The 5,576-nt window shown below is 45.3% G+C and overlaps 1 long non-coding RNA gene across 1 annotated transcript; it reads right to left on the bottom strand.

Annotated features, from left to right (window-relative positions):
* Positions 1-784: 784 nt before the first annotated feature.
* Positions 785-3,693, bottom strand: LOC129633158 (uncharacterized). The gene is made up of 3 exons (XR_008704932.1): positions 3,570-3,693; positions 2,851-3,013; positions 785-2,541 (listed from the first exon to the last, which is right to left on the bottom strand). It is a non-coding gene; the product is annotated as an uncharacterized LOC129633158 (long non-coding RNA).
* Positions 3,694-5,576: the final 1,883 nt, after the last annotated feature.

The raw sequence follows: 5,576 nt of genomic DNA, 5'->3' as shown, positions 1-5,576 counted from the left end.
AAGTCATAGTAAAGATGCAGCATCCTGGCAGCATGCAGGGAATAGACAAGGAAGGTTAGAGGACAGAGAAGAACATTTTCTGATACAGCAGCTTCTTTTTGAACACAGAGAGCAGATGATCATTGTTGTTGGTGTTTTAATTTTATTTTGTCTGTGCTGGTCTTTTTTGAGGCACTCAGGCTTTCTCCAGTTGCGGCACAAGGGCCTCTGTTGTTGCAGAGAATGGGCACTAGAGCACATGGACTCAGTAATTGCAGCGCTCAGCTCTCTAGTTGTGGTGTGTGTGTTTACTTGCCCCATGGCATGTGGGATCTTAGTTCCCAGACCAGGGATAGAACCCGTGTCTTCTGCCTTGGAAGGTGGATTCTTAACCACTGGACCACCAGGGAAAGTTCCGTCTGATCTTTGTTTTGAATTATGTTTCCCATCCTGGAATGCGTTCTGTTGTCCCGATAATGTCAAGTAGCTCTGTGGTTTGTGTCTTTCGGAAAGGCGTGCCTTGATTGTGTACACAGGCAGGTGCACACGTGCACACACACAGCTCCACACACCACGGCCCATAGGTTTGCAGCCTGCCTTACTTTGCTTGATGTGTGTATCTCAGAGCAATTCCCACTCACAGTTCTGAAGCCCAGCAAAGTGAAGAACTCTGCTTCCACGAGCAGCATCTCTTCAGACGCATTTTCACTTTGGAGCTGCTCTATATAAAAAATAATTAAGAGGGTCAACATCATAGCAGACGTATTTCTTTATTAGAATAATTTGAAGTTACACCCTTGGTGATCCAATCACCCAGAGACTCAAAGACAGAGGGGAAAAAAAAAAAAGCAAGTAATTAAAATACATAAAGCAGAAGACACAATTACTGGCATATATCATGATCAATAAAATGACAATGTAAGAAGGAAAGCTTCCCAACGCACCCTGAGGCTAGCACGCCAAGTCTCTATCACACTGGGGAGAGGCAAAAAAACTCCTTAGGCAAGTGACGTGTAGACCTGTCAGGCTTCCACCTCCTCACAGAGGGGATGTTAACACTGAGTCAGGCACTGTGGTCGTTCTCTGTGGTGGGGAGGGGGGGTGGGTACCTTGAGAATAAGGTCATCTTCAAGCACAATTCCCAATTTTTTCCTTCCCAAATGCATATAAACCCAATGCTCACAGCTCAGGTTCCCAAGAAAATATGCAGACATGTTTTTTAAAAAATAAAGAATTTGGGGAAAGTTAATCTGTACGATGATTCATCACACTGATGGCCCCTCTCCTGTTGGCTCAGCCCTCATGGGACAGGCTGAAGGCTGCCCACCACACTCAGAACTGCTGGCACTACACAATTCAAGAACGAATATTCCAGCGCAAGCAAGAAAGAGGGCTGTTACCCACGGACAATTTTGAATCTCTCCAACTTGTTAAAAATAAAACTTAACCTTTAAGAAAGCAGACTTAAGCTACTAGAAACAAATTCTGGCCATGGACTTAAAATTGGCGGAACCCTCCCCGTGTGACGTATCATGGGAGTTAAGGACACTCCTGGGCTTCCCAGATGGTGCTAGTGGTAAAGAGTCTCATGCCAATGCAGGAGACATGAGAGACAAGGTTTCCATCCCTGGGTCGGGGAGATCTCCTGGAGGAGGGCACGGCAACTCACTCCAGTATTATTGCCTGGAGAATCCCGTGGACAGAGGAGCCAGCACAGCGAGCGGCAGGATGCTCTTTGCAGATAGCTCCTTAGGGACTTCTTAACCCAAGCCAGCACTTGGGGTCCTCATAGAGGGAGAGGGAGCCTCTGGCCTCAGGGTGCAGCCTGGGACCGTCAGCCTTTGGGTCGTTAATACTGAGTGTCCACTGCGAGCAGGGCCTTGTGCTGGCTGGGGTGGAGAGAGAGACACAGGGAGAAAGAGGAAGTCTGGCTTTTGCTGGTTAATCTGCTGGGATGGGCAAAACGAACCCCACAAAAGGCTGTGCCCAATTTGGGTACAGACTGTCCCCAGCGCTGCCTCTTCTTGCATGATGGTGTTCACTCTGGATCCCAGACTCTTGAGCAGATTCCCAACCTAGGCTTGTTGCAAGAAAAGCAAAATCAGAAGACAACCAGCCATCAGCAATACAGAGGACCTGGGATCTAACTGTGAGCCATGATGAAGGTTAGGGGCTCCCTGTAGCTGGAGCAAGGTTAAGGTGCCTGTGAGCTGGGGAGTAGGGGTGATGAGGGTAGCCTTCTTTAGCAAAAAAAAGGCAAAAGGGCAGAAATGGATGCATTTGGGAGGGTGGAAAGCATGAAGAAGGCCTGAACAAATGGTACCTTGGCTAAGAGCACAGGTATCTCCAATTTTAGGTATGCCACATTTCTAGAAAGCATGGGGGAAGGCTGATCAGCCTCCAGCCTCCAGCCTCCAGCCAGTTCCTGTGTGCTCACTGCTCCTCCCTTGGCCTGAGCGGACACTGGCCAAAGGGAGGGAAGTAAAGAAGGTAGAGATCTTCATGGGCTGGAACCGAATGCCTGGGATGTTGTGACCTTTAATAGGGAAGGAAAGATGTCTCCTGAAATGAGAACTCATAGTCATTAGAAGAAGGCTTGGGGGTAGGAGGTAGACCCACAGAGCTTCAGGGGAGTTTGCCCTGGGAGAGGGGCTGCTGTCTGCAGGAGCATTCCTAAAGGGCTGAACATGTGGCCTAACCCTAACATAAGCCATTTGAACCATTAAGGAGAAATAAGCAGGAAAATGTTGAGAAATGTATGTATTCAAAAAACATAAAAGCAGGGACTTTATGCAGGGAAGTGTCTAAAATCTGTGCAATGCCAATATTTCTGCTGCTACCCCAGAAGTTTACATGATCTGAAACCCTTACCTTTATTTTGAGTTTATCCTCTTTCCTGGGGAAGATTCTGGATTTGGAGTGGCACGCCAGACATGCTGTTACACTGCAAGCTCCCAGAAGCTGACCAGAGGATCTGGTGGAAATCCCCCAGGGCTGGGAAGGGGTGCCTGCTAGCTGTGTAAAGATGCATTTTCTACAATTTAAATAGGACCCGTTTCTCAGCCATTCTTCACACTCAGGGGTCCTACATGTTTATTCTTTCTGATTAACCTGTGACTAAAAGAAAATGGGTCAAACCCCATCCTACCCAATGTCAGGGGATGTTCTCATTCTTTGGGAGTCCTTCTCATTGCTTACTTTGGGTGTTTGCCTAAAGGAAGTAGGGCTCGGAAAACATCTGGCTCTACAGATTTGGGGAGGCAATTCAGTGTAATTTGTTGGTAATAGGATTTGATCTGTGCTAAATCTGAATGTCTGTGTTATTTCAATGGATTTAATGAAGTTTTGTTTGTTGTTGAGATATGTGCAATGTCGTCCCTCATCCTGTCTTCTGGGGACCCCAGGTGGGAGTGATCAGGCAGGCTGATAATAATAATATGCTTTATAAGGAGGCATTACTTTGTCAGGGAGTTCAGATATGATCTCATTAATATCTTACCTTGGGGAAAGCTGAAGGGAGAGGAGATGAGTTATTCTAAAAGGAAAAAACCCACATGTGAAAAGAGTTACGAAATAAGGACCAACCTCACCAAAGCTACCTGTGGTGGTAAGTTTCCAAAGATGGCTCCCTCAGTGAATCATGCCTTGCATTATTCATGCTTTGTGTACTTCTGATTTCTTGCATCTGGCAGGTTCTGTGACTTGCATTTGACTGATGAAATATGGCAGAAGAGACACTGTGTGACTTCTAAAGCTGATGCGTAAGACATTTTGCATCTTCTTCCTGGGGCTCTTGAAATGCTCACTCTTTGGACACTTAGAACCCAGCTGCCACATGATGAGAGGCCCCAGACACAGGGAGAGGACACACACAGGTGCTTCAGTGAACAGCCCCAGCTGAGCTCCTAGCCAGGATCAACTGCCAGCCTTGTGAATGGGTCATCCTGGACTTTCAGCCCAGTGGAACCTGTGGACAACTCTGAGTCCAGCTACCCTCTGACTGCAGAAGGATGAGATAGTGTAAGTGATTACTACCCACTGAGCCTTGTTAACCTACAGAACTGTTGGACAAATTAATAGATTATTTTAAACCACTAAGCTTTGGGGTATCTGATTACCCACTCCAGTGTTCTTGCTTGGAGAATCCCAGGGATGGGGGAGCCTGATGTGCTGCTGTCTATGGGGTTGCACAGAGTCAGACACGACTGAAGCGACTTAGCAGCAGCAGCAGCAAGCTTTGGGGTATCTGATTACATAGCCATAGCTGATCAGAGCACCATGCTCAATGTTTGAGTAGCTGCTGCTCAGTGGAAACTAAACCTAGTCCTCTTGGAGCGGCTGTTCAAGACTGAGGATCCCTGAACAAGCTTTTGCTGGCGCTTTATGGAGACATCCTCCACACCGTTCCTCTCAGCAATGGATTTCCCTCCTTGCTTCAGAAAAGGCAAGTCTCCTCTGGATGGGATGGAAGCATGGTGGTTGTAGGGGCAGGGAAAATAAAGTGGGAAATAAGAGGCAACTTTCTCAGATAAACCCATAGTAGGACAGAGGCTGTAAGTTCAGATGCCCATAAGTGCTAGTTAGGCAAGGGGATGGAACAGCGAGGGTTTAAGACACTAGGGGTGGTGGAGACTGTGTTGAAATAGTGAGCACACGACTATGTGGAGGGGCAGATACTACAGCCCAAGATGGCCACTATGGCCATTGTTACCTGACTGTCTCATTTTTAAAGTGAAGTTAGAAATCCATTTCTATTTTTAAAATTTTATTTTTTTAATTGGTGGAAAGTGACTTTATAATTTTGTCTTTGTGTTAGTTTATGCCATACAAGGCAAATCAGTCATAATTATATATATATACACACACACACACACACACACACACATATATATATGTATCTCCCTTCCTTCCTTAGCCTCCCCACTCTCCCTCATTCCACTGATCATCACAGAGAGCCAGGCTGGGCTCTCCACGTTACTTAGATTGTTACATTAACAATCTAGTTTACACACGATAGTGTATATATGTCAGTGCTACTTTCTCAGTTCGTTCCGCCCTCACAGTCCTCCTCTGGGTCCACAAGTCCATTCTTCCCTAGGTTCATCAGCACCGTTTATCTAGATTCCATATATATGCATTAATATATGATATTTGTTTTTCTGATTCACTTCACTCTACATAAGAAGTTTTAGGTTCATCCACCTCACTACAACTGACTCAAATTCATTCCTTTTTATGGCTGAATAATATTATATAAATGTACCACAACTTCTTTATCCACTCATCTGTTGATGGATATCTAGGTTGCTTCCATGTCCTGGCTATTGTAAGTATTACTGCAATGAACATTGGGGTACATGTGTCTTATAGAATTATGGTTTTCTCAGGGTGTATGCCTAGTAGTGGGATTGTTGGGCCATATAGTAGCTTTATTCCTAGCTTTTTAAGGAATCTCCATACTGTTTTCCATAATGGCTGTATCAGTTTACATTCCCACCAACAGTGCATTCTCCATTTCTTTAATGTAAAAATTTCCTGTTTTTTTTTTAACACTGGCAATGAATTGTAAATATTTTTAAACACTGTATAAATATAAC

The sequence above is a fragment of the Bubalus kerabau genome, chromosome 18 (assembly GCF_029407905.1).
Source record: "Bubalus kerabau isolate K-KA32 ecotype Philippines breed swamp buffalo chromosome 18, PCC_UOA_SB_1v2, whole genome shotgun sequence".
Classification (NCBI taxonomy): domain Eukaryota; kingdom Metazoa; phylum Chordata; class Mammalia; order Artiodactyla; family Bovidae; genus Bubalus; species Bubalus kerabau.
This window is presented reverse-complemented; position numbering and strand designations above follow the sequence as displayed.